Source organism: Dasypus novemcinctus, chromosome 2, assembly GCF_030445035.2.
Source record: "Dasypus novemcinctus isolate mDasNov1 chromosome 2, mDasNov1.1.hap2, whole genome shotgun sequence".
In the NCBI taxonomy this organism is placed as follows: Eukaryota; Metazoa; Chordata; class Mammalia; order Cingulata; family Dasypodidae; genus Dasypus; species Dasypus novemcinctus.
This window is the reverse complement of record NC_080674.1, coordinates 87504987-87526359: the sequence shown is the minus strand read 5'-3', so window position 1 is coordinate 87526359 and position 21373 is coordinate 87504987. Positions and strand designations below refer to the sequence as shown.

Genomic DNA, 21373 nt, shown 5'->3' with positions numbered 1-21373 from the left:
TGGATTAATTATTCAATATATGGTTTAAGAGAGATTTTGATAATGAAACAGATATATTAATACAGATTAGAGTTGTTTCTAGACATTTCTGAAACTTTTTTAATATGGAAAAACTGTTTGATATTTCTTAATCTATCAGAAAATTATAACAGCAATTCCTAGGTCATTTGATGCATTGTCTTTTTTTTTTTTTTAATAAAACTGAATGTCTAAAATTCTCAAAGACCCAATAAAACCCCTAAAACTTTACAAATTTGTCAAGATCACTTTAATACTGGAATTTCAAAAGCCATCTTAGAAAATAGTTCAAAATATATATATTTAAATGAGCATAAAAGTCAATTTGCACTAAAGAGTAACATTTCTCTTTATAATATAACAATTTATCAGTGGAAAATGGAAAAGTTGTCCAGTTATCTGGATATTCATTCAACTTAGGCAATTTTTGATGTCATGAATTACCTGATAATTGCTTCAGCTCTTCATTTCTTTTTGTGTGTAAGCAGAATCAAAATGAATCCATCAGTGAAGATGAAATAACCCTGTTTTTATGGCATTGGATTTTTTTCCAGATGGAGGAATATTTGAATAGAATGCTTGAAATTCACATTTTTATTCTTTCATTTGCTCATATCTGAATCTGAAGCATATTTGTTCCAAGTGCAGATGTTCTTATTGAAAGATTCATCTGTGCCAATAAAGTAAAATGCATATATATAAATATAGCTTTTTATCTTTACTTCACTCAGTTCACTAGTATCATCCATATACTCAATGATTTGCTTTTGGGTAGTAATTCAGACACCTAACATTTGCTTATTGAAATGTATCAACCTAAATATCTGATTTTAAAGATGCAATATTTTTCATGGAAATAATATAATAATGCTCATATTATTTTCCTCTAAACTTGAAAATCCCACCACCACTACACTGTTTCAAACACTATAAATCTAAAAGACCAGTGAGAGCCTTCTTTGACTTTTGTTTATGTAATAGACTTACTTTGTGTGTGTGTGATGCCTTAATACATACCTGCAGAAAAATGACACCTTCACCTGTGCTGCTTTCCCAACACCAATCCTTCTTTCTCTCTACCAAATCAAGGGCGGAGCCAGTTTCTTCTTCCTTAATAGGAATGCTTATTTCTTTTCTGTTCTTTGTTTAGTCTTGACAGCACCTCTATGATCCAACAGATCTTTGATCTTTATAATGATCATTCTACATATCTGGCTGTATATCTCACCTCAGATTGGACTCACCTTCATACTGATTACCTGACCAAGCAGTCCTTACACACATGGGGTTATTTTATTAAACATAGCTATTAGATATAATATTCCTAGATATTTAATAATTATTTATGTCATCTTTCCTCCTAACAATAGTGAGTAATTTTGCTAAAAATGAGTTGTTTGGTAAATCAACTGAATAATAATTCTGATATGGCAAAGGTGATTATATATAATATGATAGGACTGATTTCATGAGTAACTCCCTTGACTTTATTATTTATAGGATAATCACATGTGAATCTTAAAATATAGTATGTTTTCCCAAACTTCCATAATTTCTAAAGTCATTCATAAAATAATTTAGATAGATATGGTTCTTAATATAAATAAAATTTATGTACAGCAGATTTTAAAAAAATTATTAGAGAAGTAATGTATATACAGACCAATCATGCATAAAATACAGGATTCCCATATCCAACTCACAACCAACACATTGCATTGCTGTGGAACATTTGTTAAAATTGATCATAGCACTTTCTTGGAATTGTGCTAGTATTTTTATCATTAGTTATTTTCTTAGAATTGATGAAAAATTATTGAGTGCTATTAACTATCATCCATTGTTTACATTAAGCCTATTTCTTGCCATATATCACCCCTATTATTAATATCTTGCATTAGTGTCATATTGTTGTTATACTTCATAGAAAACCTTCTTATACTTGTACTATAAAATATAGTCCAACATCTACAATAGGCTTCACCGTTATACAGTGTTTGCTTCACCTTTTCATTTTTATACAAGTAACATATATGGCTAAAGTTTCTCCTTTTAACAACATCCACTTAAGTAATTTAGTGTTGTTAACTTTACTAACAATAAAGTATTATCATCACTACCATCCATTTACAAACCTTTACAATCAAAGCTTGTAATTCTGTGTGAATTAAGCAATAAGTCCCTATTTTCCTACCCTAATCTATCTGTTGGTAATCCATATTTTTGATTCTAACCCTATGAGTTTGCTTATTATAATTTGTTCTTATCAGTTAGGTCATACACTCACTGTGCCTGGCTTATTTTACTCAAAGTAATATCCTTAAGGTTTATCCATGTTGTCTCATACATCAGGGCTTCGTTCTTTTTACAACTGAGTAATATTCCATTGCACACATATACCACACTTTGTTTATCCATTCATCAGCTGATGGACAATTGGGTTGCTTCCAGTTAGGCAATTGTGAATAATGCTTCTATGAACATCAGTGTGCAAAATCTGTTTGAGTACCTGCTTCCTATTTTTGTGAGATTATACCTAGGATTGCTGGGTCATACGGTAAATCTATACTTAACTTCCTAAGCATCTGTCAAACTGTCTTCTACAGCAGCTGCACCATTTACATCCTCATCAACAATGAATGAATGTTCCTACTTTTTCACATTCTCTCCAACACTTACAGTTTTTGGTTTTAATATTAACCATTCTATTGGGTGTGAAATGATATTTCATGGATGTTTTGATTTTCATTTCTCTATTAGCTAATGATATTGAGCATCTTTTCATGTGCTTTTTAGGAATTTGTATATTCTCTTTGGAGAAATGTCTTTTCAAGACTGTTGTCTATTTTTTAATTGGTATGTTTGTCTTTTTAATGTTGAATCGAATAGCTTTTTATATATATTCTGAGTATTAAACCCTTATTGGATTGTGGTATCCAAATATTTTCTCACATTCAATAGGTTATCTTTTTACTTTCAGGAAAAAAGTCTTTTGATGGACAAAACTCTTTAATTTTGATAAGGACCTATTTATCTACTTTTTCTTTAACTTGTGCTTTGGGTGTAGAGTCTAAGTAACAATTGCCTAACACAAGATCCTGAAGATGCTTCCCTATATTTTCTTCTTGGAGTTTTATAGTACTAGTTCTTAAAAGTAGGTTTTTAATCCATTTTGGGTTAAGAAAGTCAAGAAAGTACTGGATTTTGCAACATGTCTTTTCTGTGTTAATGTCAGTGGAGATGATCATGTAGGTTTTTTCCCCTTAGTTTTGTTAATGTGGTGTATTACATTAATTGGTGTATTACATTATTTATTATGTTGAACCATCCTTTCATTCCTAGGATAAAATGCACTTAATCATGATGGATAATTCTTTTGATGTACTGTTGGATCCAATTTGCAAGTGTTTTATTGAGGATTTTTGCATCTTTTTTCATAAGAGAAATTGTTCTGTAATTTTCTTTACTTATATATTTATTTGGATTTGGTATTAGGGTGATGGCCTCATATAATGAGTTAGGTAGTGTTACCCCTTCTTCAATTTTTTGAAAGAGTTTGAGAAGGGATTAGTATTAATTTTTCTTGGAATGATGAGTAGAGTTCCCCTATGAAGCCAACTTGTCCTGGGCTTTTCTTTGTTAGGAATCTTTTGGTGACTGATTCAATCTCTTTACCTGCAATTGGTCTGTTGAAGATTCTATTTCTTCTAGAGTCAGTGTAAGTTGTTTGTGTGTTTCCAAGAATTTGTCCATTTCATCCAGGTTGTCCAATTTGTTGGCATATAGTTATTACTGTAATAGACAAAAGTTTATTTATTTCCTTCTGCTCACTTTGGGGTTATTTTGCCATTCTTTTTCTAATTCCTCTAGGTATGCAGTTAGGTCTTTGATTTTAGCTCTTTCTTCTTTTTTAATAAGTAAGCATTTAGGGTTATAAATTTCCCTCTCAGCACTGCCTTTGCTGCATCGACTAAGTTTTCATTTGTTGTTTTCATTTTCATTGGTCTCAAGATATTTATTGATTTCCTTTGTAATTTCTTCTTTGACCCAGTAATTGCTTAAGAGTGTGTTATTTTAACTTCCATTTATTTACAGATTTTCCAGTTCTTTACCTGTTATTGATTTCCAGGTTCATTCCATTATAATCAGAGAAGATGCTTTGTATAATTTCAAAATATTAATTTATTGAGACTTATTTTATTATTAAAGTTAATAGATCAGAAAGAACGTCTCATTAAAAACATACGAGGTTCCCATAAAACCCACTCCCCATCCCTCACCCCATCATTTTGGTAAACTGTATTTTTTGAAGATAAATACATCTCAAAAAATGTTACATTAGAAAACATAGGAGTTCCCACATACCCCTACCTCCTCACTCCACTCCTCCCACACCAACAACCTTCCTCATCATTATGGCACAATCATCGCACTTGGTGAACACATTTTGGAGCACTGCTATACCACAAGGATAATAGTTTACCCTGTAGTTCACACTCTCCCCCAATACATTCAGTGGGTTATGGTGGAGTATATGAAGTCCAGCATCTGGAGACTTGTTTTCTGACCAAACATGTAGTCTATCCTGGAGAATGTCCCTGGTTCACTTGAGAAAAATGTATACCCTGATGTTTTGGGGTGCAATGTTGTATATTGTTTCTTAGATCTAGTTCATTTACCATACTATTCAAATTATCTGTTTCCTTATCGATCTTCTATCTAGATAGTCTATCTATTCATCAAAATGATATATTGAATCCAGCTGTTATTATAGATATGTCTGTTTCTCCCATCAGTTTTGTCAGTGTTAGCCACATGTATTTTGAGGCACTGTAGTTAGTTGCAAAAATATTTATGATTGTTAATTCTTTTTGGTGGATTGCCCTTTTATTTAATATATAGTGCCCTTCTTTGTCTTTTATACAGCTTTTGAATTAAAGTCTAGTCTGTCTAATATTAGCATAGCTACCTCAGGTATGTCTTTGGTTACTATTTCCATGGGACATCTTTTTCCACCCTCTCACATTCAAACTACTTGTGCTTTGAGTCTAAGATGAGGATCCTGTAAACAATATATAGTTGGGTCATATTTTTTTAAAAATCCATTCTGCCTCTCTGTATCTTTTGATTGGTGAATGTAATCCATTAATACTCAATATTATTACTGTATGATATGATGTGTGGCATTTTCAGTACTTGGAGTTGTCCTGGGTGGTACTGCAGGGACAGATGCTAGGCATTTTATGTTCTACCATGGCCCACTGGGTGGACTGGGAGAGATTGTAAACTACAATGCAAACCATTATCCATGTGGTGCAGCAGTGCTCCAAAATGTATTCGCCAAATGCAATGAATGCCCCATGATGATGAGTGAGGTTGTTGATGTGGGAGGAGTGGGGAGAGAGAAAAAAAAGGCAGTACTACGGATCAGCAGAATATCCATGTCTACATAAAATACCATGACTTTAAAATGCTGTTTGACCTAAAGTAAGGGGGAAATGGAAAGGAGAAATGAGTTTATATGGCTACGAGTTTCTAAAAAAGAGTCTGGAGGCTGGCAGAAGGTTTGCCCTCATGCACAACTGAGCAGAGTCAGAGAGACAGATAAAGCAGATACAACCCCCAGATATTGGTTCCTTTGAGGGCTAAAGAGACCCATGGGAGTTATGGTCATGGCCGATGGGGTTAACTACCAGGGCAGATGGCCCCTCTTTGGAAATGGTGTTTATGTGTGATGAATCTGGACTCAGATGGGATCTCCCTTCATAAGACTTTCATGCTAATGTGCTGGAGGTGCAGTTAATGTTGGGGTTTAAGATATATTTAGGGGATTTGAATCTCTGGACTGACAATGTGATAGCCAGATCCTGAGCCTCAACAGACTCCAGCACCTACAATCTGATTTATTGGACTTACCACACTCAGCTAAGATGGAGGTGAAGAAGGACAACCACCACACCATGGAGCCTAGAGTGATTACAACTGAAAATGGGAGGATTGCATCCAGCATCCAGATGGAATCTGAGCCTCCTCTTGACATAAAGGTGCAATGGACACAACCAATCCAGTGTCCACATAGAAGAGGTGGCATTGGATTGGGAAAAGTGGACATAATGGACAAAGGGTATGGGGAAAGGCAGGAAGAGATGAGAGGTGGAGGCGTCTTCGGGACATGGAGCTGCCCTGGATGGTGCTTCAGAGGTAATCACCGGACATTGTAAATCCTCACAGGGCCTACATGATGGAATAGAGGAGAGTATGGGCCATGATGTGAACCAATGTATATGAGGTGCAGAGGTGCCCAAAGATGTACTTACCAAATCCAATGGATGTGGCATGATGATGGGAACGAGTGTTGTTGGGGGGGGGGAGAGGGGGGGTGGGGGGGTGGGGTTGAATGGGACCTCACATATATATTTTTAATGTAATATTATTACAAAGTCAATAAAAAATTAAAAAATTAAAAAAAAAAAAAAAGGCAGTACTATTTTAGCCATTTTGTCCTTTGATTTTTATATGTCATAACTTTTTTGGTCTTTCTTTTCCTTTAATGTAACCTCCTTTTCTGGATAGTTGGTCTTCTGTGGTGTATCTGACTGACCCCTTCCTCAGATCTGTGTATACACACACACACACACATATATATTCATTTTAAAAACAATTTATTAAAGTATATCATTCATACATGAGCATGCATTAAAAAATAATTATATAGTAAAAGCTATGAACTTATAAAACAAACATGCATAGCATCATACAGAGCTCCTACCCATCACCCCATCACAAATACCTTGCATTTTTGTGAAACATTTGGAACAAATTATGAAAGAGTCTCATCAAATTATGACTACTAACTGTGTCCATATCTTACATTTGGTGTATTTTTCCCCCAACCTGCCCTATTTTTTTTTGTTCATAAACCATGCAATTTATCTAAAGTGTACAATTAATGGCATTTGATATAAACACCAACTGGTATAATCCTCAATTCAATCAATGCTAGAGAATTTTCATTACTCAAAAAAAAAAAAAAACTACAACAATACTATCTCACTCTTATGTTAGTGCTACTGATGTGTTTTGACCATTTCTATTCATTTCTAAATATTTACAAACAACTTTTTATCAATTCTGCACAGAATAGCCTCAGCTTTCCATTATATAACCACATTCTTTTATCTGGCAACTCGTAGTCTAGCTATTGACTCCATAAGTTTCCTTATTATATTTAGTTCATAATAGTGAAGTCATACATGTTTGTCCTTTTATGCCTGGATTCACTCAATATAATGTCCTCCAGTTTCATCCACATTGTCATATGCTTCAAGGTTTCATTTCTTCTTACAGCTGAATAATGTTCCATTTTGTATATATACCACAGTTTGTTTATTCATTCCTTAGTTGATGGACTTGCTGCTCCTGTGCGTAATCCAAGCTGCATAAGACAAAGTAGGAGAGGGCGTCGACTGCCATATGTAGGGTGGAAGTTTCTTACCTGATAGTTTCCTTTTTTTGACTCAGTGTTTGTGGAGGTCTTCTCCAGTCTCTACTCTCTTCCAGAGTTCTCAGTAAGGAGGATTTGTCCTTTTACTCACCAAATTTCTGGGGAGGATTTTTTAGGGGCTGCCTTATGCCACCATGTTGATGACTTCACCTGTACAGCAGATTTAATGCTATACACCTTTTACCACTATACTCAACAATAGAAAGATTTTATTTATTATGCAGTCATTAAAACTACAGGATGTCTAATAGTGAGATTAATTAGCCAGAGTATCACCCATGAAATCCTGCAATCCTCTAAAAACTCCAAGCCTCTTCAGGGTTAAATAATATAATGCTAAAGAATGTTCTTTTTATGAGGATCACAGTGATTTATATTTATTTTACAAATAATTTTCTTCATATATTAAAAAACAAATTCCTACATTTTATAAAAGAAAGATTTCTAATTCATCTTAATTCATAATTCCATAATTGGAATTTAGGAAAAAGCATGGAAAAAACTACCATTGAGTGGTACTCTAAATACAATTTTTCATTTACTTTTTACTTTTTATTTTTAAAGGAGCTTTAGTTTACATAAATGATACTTCAGAAATATAGGGGATTCCCAAATACCTTCCCCCAAGCCCCTCCCATGCTTTCTCTCATTAACAACATTTTTCCTTGGTGTAGTATATTTTTATAATTGATGAACACATGTTGAAGCATTGCTGCTAACCATGGTCTATAGTCTACCCTGTGGTTTATGTTTTGCACCACACAATTTTATATGTTTTGAAAAATGTATAATGGCTGGTATCTGCCATTGTAATAACATGTAGAATGATTCCAGTGTCTCAAAAATGCCCCATGTTATACCTATTGTTCCCTCTCCCTCCCCTCAGAACCTCTGGTGACCACTGTCTCTATATCAATATTAAAGAAATGGCAAAATAAATGTTTATATACTCAATACCCCAAATTTCATCTATATATATGTATGTATAACATTATAGTTCTTTTAAATTTTTATTCAGGAAATAGAGGAAACATTTTCACAGTGGGCTTACTGCCAGAACATGGGTATCATGGAAACCATCACTGAATCTTAGGCCAATTTGGAAAAGGAAAAGACTCATATCAACATTGCTATCATTGGACACATAGTTTTGGGCAAGTTCAACCACATTGACCACCTGATCTACAAATGTGGTGGAATTGACAAAGAAATCATCAATAAATGTGAGAAGGAGACTGCTGCTGAAATGGGGAAAGTAATCCTTCAATATATCTGGGGCCTGCTAAACTGAAAGTTGAATGTGAGCAGAGTAATATCATTGATATCTCCCTGTGGAACATTGAGATCGACAAGAATTATGTTCATCATTGATGCCCCATTACCCAGGACTTGAAACCATGATCACAGCTACATCTCAGGCTGACTGTACTGCTCCGATTGTTGCTTGTGGTATTGGTGAATTTGAGGCTGGTATCTCTAAGAATGGGGAGGACAGTGAATATGCTCTTCTGACTTACACAGAAGGTGTGAAACAACTAATTGTTGGTGTTATCAAAATGGATTCAACTGAGTCACACTATACTCATAAAAGATATGAGGAAATCAGCACCTACATAAAGAAAATTAGATACAATCCTTAAAAAGCAGTATTTGTGCTCATTTCTGGCTGTTATGCTGACAACACGATGGAGCCAAGTGCTAACATGCCTTGCTTCAAGGGATGGAAATTCACCTGTAAGGATGTAATGTCAGTGGAAATAAAGCACTCGAAGCTCTGGATTGCATCCGGCCACCTCATCCAACAGATAAATTCCTGTGTTTGCCCCTTCAGAATATCAGATATGGTACTGTCCCTGGGGACTAAGTGGAGACCAGTGCTCTCATCAGCATTACAACTGAAGTAAACTTGTTGAAATGCACCATGAAATTTTGAGTGAAGTTCTTCCTGGGGACAACGTGGGCTGCAGGATCAAGAACATGTCTATAAAAGATGTTTGTCATGGCAATGTTGCTGGAGAAGCAAAAAAGATCCACCAATGGAAGCAGCCAGCTTCACTGCTCAGGTTATTATCCTGAACCATCCAGGTCAAATCAGTGCTGGCTGTGCAACTGTGCTGGATTGTTACACAGCTCAAATTGCTTGCAAGTTTGCTGATTTGGAGGAAAAGATTGATAGCCCTTCTAGTAAGAAGCTGGACAATGGCCCCAAATTCTTGAAGTCTGGTGATGCTGCCATCATTCATATTGTTCCTGGCAAACCCATGTATGTGTAGCTAGTTTCTCTGACTATCATCCTCTGGGTCATTTTGCTGTTCATAATATGAGGCAGACAGTTGCTATGGGGTCATCAAGGCAATGGGCAAGAAGGCTGCTGGAGATGGCAAGGTCACCAAATTTGCCCATAGAGCTCAGGAGACTAAATGAATATCCATATGACCTGCCACCCCAGGCTTAATCAGTGGTGGAAGATCTGTCTCAGAAATACTTGTCTCAATTGGCCATTTAAGTTTAATAGTAAAAGGCTAGTAAATTATAACAATACAGTGTAAACCTAAGGAAAGAATTGGTGTGTAGACTATTTGTTGCTTTTGTGTAGCCATTCTGAGTTACTAGTTTTTAAAACCAGTATTTTTAAATGGAAACAACTTGATGATATATCTATCACCGAATTTTGAGACCATTAAAACAAAATTTAATAAGAAATTTGTGTCTTCTTTTAAAAGGTCAATGCTGAGTTGCTTAGGCAAGAGAATTAGAGTTGCCCATAATCTATTTCCAGTGTTCCATCCACTGAAATTTGGTAAGAATGTTTAAAAATTTTTTTTAGTTTTTTATTTTTAAAGAAGCTTTAGATTACATAAATGTTACAATAAAAATATAGGGAATTCCATATGCAGTCCCCTCACACTTTCCCACGTTAGCAACATCTTTCATTAGTGTGGTATATTTGTTACATTTGATGAACATGTATTAGCAATGTAGTAACATTGCTACTAACAGTGGACTGTAGTTTACATTCTAGTTTACACTCTGTTCCACACAATTTTATTGGTTATGACAAACTGTATAATAGCCTTTATCCATCATTGCAGTGTCATGCAGAATAATTCCAATGTCCCAAAAATGCCTCCATGTTATACCTATCTTCTGTCTCGCTCCTCTCAGAACCTCTGATGACCACTGCCTTTTATTAATGATAAAAGTTCTTTCATTCCTAGAATTATAGTAAGTCTACAATAGAATAACAATAAGTTTACTTTTGTTCATTGTTCATTCTGCAATCTTGAGAATTTTGGGATGGTGACGCCCATTCTGTTTGAATTGAGAGCAGACTTAGATCCTTCATAGTTCAGGGTGAAACAAACTTTTAAGGGTAGGAACTGAGGTCGTTTTTCTTTTATTTTTCCCACTTGTGGCTAAAGGAAGGAATAATTACTAAAGTTTATTTAAGTAACATGTTTATGGGAGTGGTTTGTTGATTGCAATGCTTGGTTAGGGCCGAAAAACAAAGATTAATTTATATATGCTATCTTATAAGAAGTTTGAGTTCTGTAATAAAGTCCATGTATTGCAAATAGGATTCATTTTCTGTAGTTATATTAATATTGAATAAAGTTGACAGGTAATTTTATCTAGGTTCGAGGAAAAATAAAGATATTGGAAGTATAAGAAAAGAAATACAAGCAGATAAAAGTTAAAGTCACCAGAATTCTCCCTCACAGTTCCTCTCTTTTCTACCCCAGAGGCAATCACTCTCATGACTCTGATGTCCTTGTTTTTTATACATTTACTAATAAAATTATTTGTACATAGACAGTATCTTTTTGATACTTTAAATAGATCTTAGCATTTAAATAATTCCATTGTGTATGTTAGATTACGAAGCTGGCTGTATTTTTTTCAACTGTATGATTTCAGGATTCTAAGTATTGATAGGAATAGAATACTATTTATTTCTTCTCTCAGGACAGACATTTCAGATTTTTCTTATTTGTCCTAATACAATAATCTTATGCTAAATATCTACAGGTACATCATATGCATATGTGGGATAATTTTTTTTTAATATAGAAGTAAAACCCTATACCCAATTTCAGAGATTTAATCACATCCCTTCTGTCTGATTTTGATGAAACAAAATGGCAAAGACCCTTAAACAAAAGTGTAATTGTAGATAGGGTATTTGAGATGAAGAGGACAGCAGAAAAGTCAAGACACAATTGAGGGGATCAAAATGTATTGTTTAATTTTCTATATTGAAAAAATATTTTTTGCTCTTCAGAATATAGCCCTGTGAAGGGGTAAGATCTTTACTTTAGACAGAAAATTAATAGCATTCAAATGTGAAGTATTTATATTTTCAGGGAACCAGAATATGACCTAAAGATGATAGTGATTTCCTAAACTTTGAGCATAACACAACTTATCTGAAATGCATTAGGCAATGTAGAAATGAAGGGAATGGTTCCAAAACCACTTTTTGCATGCTATAAAGAGTGTAACTTACTCAAACTTAGAAAGGGTACTATACCTGCATCTATGGTGGGGTGGGAGTGGAGAGAAGCTATTATGGATATGCAATCAGCAGATATGGCATCTAGCATGAGTTCTAAACATTACACTTGAACAATCACTTATCTCTGAGCTTCAATTTTTCACCTTTAAAATTGGTGTACTAATGTCTACCTTGCTTATGTCACCGGGATGTATAGATGTAATTATCTTGTGAGATACTGGAGATGAATGGCTTTTTAAAACCAACAGGGTTATTAAAATGCATAGAGTAAGCATACAGTATTTATAAACCTCCTCATAGAGCAAGAAGCATGTGGTTTTGGTGACATGAGTATAATCTTTGGATTCTGAACACTAAATTTTAAGCCACTTGCACACACACATGCACACACATGATAGGTCTTATAATTAATTGCCTTGAAGCAGTATGTTTGTGGTGTTTATAAAACAAACATTGAAAAAAACTTTATCAGACGAACATCCTTGGTAATGTTAGTGTTGAGATGGCAGTTCAGTTGATGGTAATACTGCTCTGGCATTGAATCTGTGTTAATGAACAGGCTGAATAAATGAACCAAAAAAAGTGTCTTATGACTGTTGTTAGCCTCAGCAAAGTCAGAGACAACAACTGCCACAGTAACATTTCATGGGTGTCAAGGGAGTTGGTGCACTGTCTTTCCTTGCAGAAGCTGACAGCTGTTAAGTCATCTCTGTTGTAATTACTGTTTGTTTTATTTTATACATATGAAACTTTGATTTGGGCTGTTAAAAGTGATACATCTACTTTGAAAGACAGTGTTAAGGATTGAATTATGTCTTTCTGGTAGAAATGTTTAAGTCCTAACTACTTGTTCTATGAATGTGAACTTATTTGTAATGGGATCTTTGAAGATATTATTAGTTAAAATGAGGCCAAGTTGGATTAGAGTGAGCTCTATTCCAAAATGACTGATGTCCTTTAAGGGGAGAAAATTTGGATATAGACAGTATGACAGAGACAGACTCAGAATTGGCTTTGTGATGGAGACATGGATTGAGTTATGTCACCACAAGCCTAGGAACGCCATAAACTGCCAGCACCCAGCAGAACATTTAAGAGAAAGCATGGCCCTGTAGACACCTGGATTTCAGACTTCTAGTCTCCAGAGCAATGAGACAATAAATTTCTGTTGTTTATGGCAACAAATCTGTGGTATTTTCTGCATGTTTATGGAAAACTAAGACAGACAGTTTGGCAGTTTGTTAGAAAGCTAAGTATAATATTACCACAAGATCTAGGTATTATGCTCTTAGCTGCTTACCTGATTCATTTGAAAAATTATGTTCACACAAACACCTGCCTGTGAATGTGAATAGGAGCCTTGTTCATAATCTTCAAAACTGGAAAAAAACTAATGTGTCTTAAAATAGATGAAAGGATAAAAATCTCTGAACAAATTCTGGAGCATCCATATATCAGAGTACTATTGGGTGATATAAAAATGGATAAGTCATCAAGTCATGCAAAACCATGGATGAACCATACATGCCTATTAGTAAATGACGAAAGCCAGAATGAAAAAGTCTTATATTATATGATTCCATTTTTATGGCATTCTGGAAAAGGCAAACCTATAGAGATAGTAAAAAAGATTAGTAGTTTTCCAAGGCATTGTGGATAGAAGGCATTAAATAGGTGAAGCATTGGATATTCTTCATGGTGTTGAAATCATTCTATATTAAGGGAAGATATATAATACTATGCATTTGTCAAAACCTGCATATCTTTACAGTACAAATTATGAATGCTAATGTATGCAAATTAAAAGGAACTAATTAGGAGATTGGGGGATCCTGTGATGAAATGCAGACTGACAAAAGAATCTAATTGTACTAAACTTTGTATGAAATAACAGTGAAGTGGATTTGGGAGTGAAAGACGCTGACCTAAGTAACTTTGGAAATGAATGGAGTTTGAGACTAAAAGCAAAAGGAACTGCACATAAGCACTATACTTTAGTTAATGAAGTTCTTTCCCATGGGGGTACAGATTAACAATTCAGCAACCACTGTGTGTATGTGGTGGAATTGATAAATTTAGTAAATGAATAGAACTTGGTGGAGCCAGTTTTCTCACTCATGGGGTGGAATATTACAGACCACCACTGGAGCGAAGCTAGAATCTTCCCTGTGGGAATAGACTACAGTTGGAGACATCAGTAAAATCTCATTTTTATCTTAAAATAAATACAGCAAAATACAAGTAAAAATATTTGTAGATATGTGTGTATATGCAGGTTAGTATACGCACATATTTCCTTGTTCTTTCAGCTCTGAAGACCTAGAAAGAATAACACAAAAATTGTAATGAGCACATCTAGCTACAAGATCTTGATTTCTTATACTTTCACTAGTAAAAGAAACCAGGGCACTTTGGAGCCATGTCTAATTCTAGGGATCAGAAGGGAAGAGGTCATATTATCTTGGAGCATACTGTAATTTCAGAAACTAAGGCAGTACTAAAAAAATGGTGACAATATAGTAAAAGAACACAGAAGCCAAGTAAAGAGCTCCAAATAGCCAAAGATAGAGGAATTTGGGATTTGGTAACCAAAGAAATAAAATAGTATTGAATCGTGACACAAAATACAAAATAAATATAAATGGACCCATACTACTACACATAAATTATGGAATAAATAAACAAATGGGAGAGAACAGACAAATCATTAATTCAGAAGAATTCCAAATGATTTATATGGATATTCTGTCCTCAGCATGGAGCATAACTATCCCTTCTTGAAAAAAGTGTGGGCTGTGCATAATGACTTTCTTCCAAGGAGTACGGTAGGTAAAGGTGGGGAGGGATTGTTACACTGTATATGTTCACCTGAATACATGTACAAATGGATTTTATATTACCTACCTTAATAATCAACAATGATTTTAAATCTCTTTATTTGGCAAGTATGGCTATCTTTTATAATCAGCAGAGAATAATAATTAGAGTTGAGCAGGGGAACAGAAAGCCCAATCAAAAAATAATATATTTTCAGGTACAGGAAAAGATATTTAAAATAATTTCACTGTATTATGGATCTGTCTACGAAGTCTTTCCCTTCATCACTTCAACTCTTCAAAATTCTAAATATAGTAAAAATTTCAATAGTTTTTCTTCATTTTTAGATTCTTTTTCTAGAAGATCCTGATCCTATATACCATACTCCCACAACATAAATATAAAAGGAAAAAAAAGAATATTTTGAATCTGAAATTTTCTTTAAAAGCAGTAGTGGAGGAAAAGATATCTAAAGTGATTCAATAACTGTAGATTTCCACAAACTGACCCCCTTTGAAGGATATTTTGAAATGTAGTATAATCAAGCAATTATATACTGTTTATAAACAATAATGCAGCCACAGCTGTTGAAAGCTTCAAAAGGTATATTGATCACTAATACATGAAGAAATAAATTATTATATTCACATACTCTATGTTACCATCTTAAGAGGAAAGCTTTTATCTTTATGGATAAATGCTATAAACATTTGTTGAATATATAATTCAATATGTACAGTGGATTTTTTTTCTAAGATTCTAGCAAGGTTTACTAATAAATTTGCCAGCAGGTATTCAAACTTAAAGAAGATGGATTTTCATTTTTTCCATTTCCTTTGTAAAAAAAAGGTATCATTTTCTGTATCATATAACATCTGCATATAGTTGTATTGTAGATGTGTATAATATTGCAGCAATATACATTTGTACATTCTCTTAAATTAAAATCTTGGTTTGAGATAATATACATGTCATATTAGATTAATGAGGTAAATGTGTGTGGGGGATAATGTTTTGAATATTTCAAGAAGCATGATTAAATTTTTTTCTAGGTAAGTAAAACATACATATTAAATTGTATTGAAATAATATGTATGAGGTTTTTGTATGTGAATGAATTTAATGATTTTGCTAGACATGAATTAGTAATTGGTACTAGAATAGACTTTCTCTTAATAAACAGCAAAGTGATCTCCTCAAGTACCTAATATTTTAGAAGTATGTGAAGTGATTATCAACAATAACAGTGATTTGAAGAAGCAAATTTGGGGTACTGGGCTGCAAAAGTAGCTGGAATTTCTGGGCAGGGTAGAGGAATGAAGGGAGCTCTGCAGAGAATAAACTGCAGAAATCTGCATATAATTCTTTTCAGTCTTTGACCGAAAATAAGGCTTCAAGTATCTGATCAATATTCCTCCAGGTCAGAAAGAAAACAGCTACTGGCAATCTATGAGCTCAACATAGATGTTTAAGATCTTATAGTGCTTTGGGAAACAGACAAGTTTTAAGAAGCAAATGTGGATTTCCATCAGGGAACAGCACAGGCATACAATTCAGGGCCCATAAAGTCAGCAACTAAGCATAAAAATATGTAACCTTGGAGTAAAGTTTACTATAGGCCCTTCTTGAAAAACTTTAAATCAAGACTGAAAAGGATTAAGATGATCCACCAGTAAATTAATGTCTGCAAAGAAAAAATGCTGCAATTTTTAGACCAACATATAAACGGAATATTCTGGATATTTAAAGAAGAAAAATGTGATGAATAATTGTGAAAAACAGTACCAAAACAAATAAAAACCAAGAGTTTACAAATATTAGAATTAGGAAAAAAGGATATTAAGTGTGGTATTGTAAATATGTCTAAATATTTAAAGTAAAATGTAATGAGTGAAGAGGTTAAAAGTAAAAAAGAGTAGTATAGAAAATAGACATATAAAATTATAGTCCTAAAAATTCATGTTTGAAATGAAAAATAAGCAAGATAACAACAGAATTAATACCATCAAAAAGATGAGTTATCTTTATTTAAATACAAGAAAATTTAGAAAAATGCAATGGAAACTATCCAAATAGTTTCTATTTGAATGATTTTTTTTTAAATGCAGAATAAAGAATGGACAGCTCCTTCGTGAACATCAAATGGATGAAAATATGTTTAATTGGAATCACACAGAGAAGGGCCAAAGATAGCAGAGAAGTAAACAAAATCATTTAAAGAAACAATGGGTGGGGCAGTGAGCTTGGCCCAGTGGTTAGGGCGTCCGCGGTTCAAATCCCCGGCCTCCTTGACCCGTGTGGAGCTGTCCCAAGTACAGTGCTGATGTGCGCAAGGAGTGCCGTGCCATGCAGGGGTGTCCCCGCGTGGGGGAGCCCCACGCGCAAGGAGTGTGCCCCTTAAGGAGAGCTGCCCAGCGTGAAAGAAAGTGCAGCCTGCCCAGGAATGACACCGCACACATGGAGAGCGACACAAGATGACGCAACAAAAAGAAACACAGATTCCCGTGCCTCTGACAACAACAGAAGCAGACAAAGAAGATGCAGCAAATAGACACAGAGAATAGACAAGGCGGGGGGGGGGGGAATAAATCTTAAAAAAAATGGGAGAAAATTGCCTGAATTTTTGTGGTAAATAGCATTCAAATGATATATAATAATCTAATCCAAGATCAAACAGGAAAAATACAAATGAAATGACATCAAGGTACATCCTACTCAAATTGCTTAAAACGAAGATTTTTAAAAAAATATCAAAAAAGTCAGAAAGAAGATATAAATACAAAGAAACAAAGAAAACAAAGAAAATAATTTACTATGAGTTTTCTTTAGAAACAATGTAAATAATAATACAAAGAATGGCATTTTTTTAATGTTGCAAGAAAAAACAAACAAACTCTACAACAGCAATAATAATTTTTCAAGATTAAGGCCAATTATGACATCTTTAGGTAAACAAAAATTTAGAATATTTGTTACTAGCAAAAATACCTTAAAAGAAATTTTAAAGAAAGCTATTCAAGTCAAGTAGTAGAACCTAGATGGCAATGTACATATGCACAAAGTACTATGGAATTTTTGAAATGATATTTATATATAAATACAAAGCTCTTTTTCCTGAGTCATAATTTTAAAAAATACAAATTGTTTATGGCAAAAAATAACAATAATGGAATTTATAACATCAGTAGAAGTCAAAAATAGGACATATGACAAGCAGGGATAAAATGGAAAAATGTTATCGTCAGTTTTGAATATCTTATGTGAAATGGCATAATAGTGAATATTAAATAAAGTAAGAATATGTGTCAGAAAGCTGAGAGAATACACCAAAAATATTACAAAGTGTTATACTAAATAAAAAGCAAGAGGGAGGGAAGCAGATTTGGCTCAACTGATAGATCCTCCACCTACCACATGGGAGGTCCAGAGTTCAAACCCAGGGCTTCCTGACCCACGTGGTGAGCTAGCCCATGTGTAGTGCTGATGTGTGTAAGGAGTGCCATGCCACGCAGGAGTGTCCCCTGCCTAGAGGACCCCTACATGCAAGGAGTGTGCCCTGTAAGGAGACTGCCCCACGTGAATAAAGTGCAGCCTGCCAAGGAGTGGCACCGCACACACGGAGAGCTGATGTAGCTAGATGACACAACAAAAATAGACCCAGATTCCTGGTGCCGCTGACAAGACAAGCAGACACAGAACAGACAGTGAACGGACACAGAGAGCAGATAATGGGGTGGGGGTTAGGGGAAGGGGAGAGAAATAAAAAATAAATCTTTAAATAAAAAATAAAAATAAAAAGCAAGAGGGAAGATAAAATTGAGTGAAACAATATTTGATTATAACAAAAATGGAAAGAAAAGATCAATAAAGGATATAAAAACAATGAATATTTACAAAGTAAAAATCAAGATAAAGCATTTCTATAAAACCACATTATCACTTATTTTAAATATAAATTGACTAAATTCATTTTTCAATTAGAATTAAACTATTGGCAAAATGGATTAATATATAACATTATATGTTATTTACAAATGACAGTTTTTAAATTTAAAGACATAAATAGGTTAAATACAATACAATGGAAAAATAAATATTATGGAAATGATAATATGAAAATTGATGTGGTTCTATGGATGTCAAAGAAAGGCACTGGAAATTATCAGAAATGAAAATAGATACTTCATAATTAGGAAGTGATCAACTCATCAAAATGACAAAACAATCATATATATATAAACAAATATGAAATATATCTAATAAAAATTTTAAATCACATGAAGCAAAATCTACCAGAAATAAAGGGGAAATATATTCACAATTATAGTTAGAAGTTTAAACACTCATTTCTCATAAATTTTCAAAACAAGAAGACAAAATTCAGTAGGTATATACAGGATTTGAATAATATTATGAACCTATCCTAATATTTATGTATAGAACACTAAGACCCAACAACATGAATACACATGCCTTTCAAGTGCACATGAAAAATTCACCAACATGTCCAGCATGGTGGGACATAAAGCAAATTTCAAAATGTTTCAAAGATTGAAATAATATAAAGTGTGCTTTCTTATAACAGAATTAGATTATAAACCAAAAATCATAATATCAAAACTAAGTCCAAATACTCAGAATTATACAACACACTTGTATACATTTCATGTTTCAATCAGGAAAGTGAGGTGTCTTGGATTAAAAAAAAAATAATCCTACCACTTTCTTGAATGCTGGTAGACATTGAAAAACTCCTGGGTGTTCTATGAGCGTTAAATCCCAGGGTAATGGGAGATCACCAGGCATCACTTACGACATGCAATGAGTCACGTTACAGGATAGACTTAATACTTTCATAAGATCAGTAAGTGTGCCTGCCATTTGCTCTAAAGATAAACAATACCTTTAGCTTTTAACACACTTTGCTGTATAAATTTCATTGCAAAATATATCTGGAATATATTTCTTAGGAACATTTTAGAAATACAAGAGATCGGTTGAGGAATTGACACACAGCAGTGTCAAAGAAGAAATCACACAGAAAATTAGATAATAATCTATAACAAATAAAATTGAAAATACATGTAAACGTTTGTGGTATATCTATAAATCTGTGCTTAGACAGCTATAGGTAAAAATCCTTGTATTAATAGAGAAGAAAGAAAAAAAATCTAAACTTCCACCTTAAGAAGTAAAATAAAAAGACATTTGAGAGCAAGGTGAATAGAATGAAACAAATTAATAAAAGGCAAAATAAGAATTATTCAATAGAAAATGGACAAAATTAGAGAAAAATTAATAAAACTGAATGTGCTTATTTTTTAAAGACTGCAGGTATAAATAAAAATATTTTCTCTTTTTGTATGACAGTTCTATTTTTTAAGTTAGAGAAAAAATTTAAAATATCAGAAACTAGAAAGGGTATATAACTACAAATCTAATGGACTTTAAAAGGATAAAGTAATAGCACAGTTTTCTATCAGTAAATTCTACAACTTAGGCAAAACGAACAATTTCCTCTAATAAAACAGATCACCAAAACTGACAAAGAAAGAAACAGAAAATTTGAACATCACTGGAAGCTGAGTTTGTAATTATAATCTTTCCTTAAAGAAACCCTCTCAATTAGAGGTGGAGTGGACATCACCATTCCAGAATCCTCAGGATAGGAGAATGAATTGTGGACTAAGTAGACTTACTGATATTCAACTATAGACTTATTGTGATTCTAACAATGGAAGAATTTATATCATTGCTCTGGAGGTAGTGGCCACTGGAGGTTCTTAGGGAGAGAGAGGAAAAAACAGGTGTAATATGGGGACATTTTTGGGACTTGGGAATTGTCCTGAATAACAATGCAATGACAGATAAAGACTATTATAAATCTTGCCATAGCCTACAGAACTGGGTGGGAGAGAGTGTAAACTACAATGTAAATTTTAATGCTCACTTAATGGCAATGTTCCAAAATGTGTTCATCAATTGCAATGATTGTACCTCACTAATGAAGGATGTTGTTAATGTGGGAAAATGTGGGATGCGTGGGGAGCAGGACATACAGGAATCACCTATATTTTTTAATGTGACATTTGTATAATTTAAGTATCATTTAAAAAGTAAAAAATAAAAAAATAGAAAATAAAAAAGAAATCAGGGTTCTTTTGGTTTTACTGGTAACTTTTCTCAAACACTTAAGGATGAAAATATATTAAACTTAAAATTTTCAGAAAACAAAAGGAGACAGAAGCCTTAGATCTCTAGTTAAACATTGAGTAAAAATGGTGAGAGCAGACATCCCTGCTTTGTTTTTTTCTCTTTATTTTTTAACGTTACATTAAAAAAATATGAGGTCCCCATATACCCCCCATCCTCCTCACCCCATGCCTGCTTTTATAATAATTAAGGAAAAAGTATTCAATAAATCTTCTTTTTGGCATGGTGTTGGCTTTGAGATTTTCAAATGTATTTTTATCATATTGACGTTATTCCCTTATATTCTAATTTTTGAGAGATTTTTA

General features: G+C 33.7%; 1 long non-coding RNA gene and 1 pseudogene across 1 annotated transcript in view; one reads left to right on the top strand and one right to left on the bottom strand.

Moving 5' to 3' along the window:
* LOC101432865 (elongation factor 1-alpha 1 pseudogene) overlaps positions 1 to 9946 on the top strand; it is an 86371-nt pseudogene extending 76425 nt beyond the window's left edge.
* A 3496-nt stretch (positions 9947 to 13442) lies between these two features.
* The window catches only part of LOC131273274 (uncharacterized), a 98169-nt gene continuing 90238 nt past the window's right edge, over positions 13443 to 21373 (bottom strand). Inside the window, exon 3 of the long non-coding RNA XR_009180443.2 lies at positions 13443 to 14357. This is a non-coding gene — a long non-coding RNA (uncharacterized lncRNA). The remainder of the gene's footprint in view (positions 14358 to 21373) is intronic.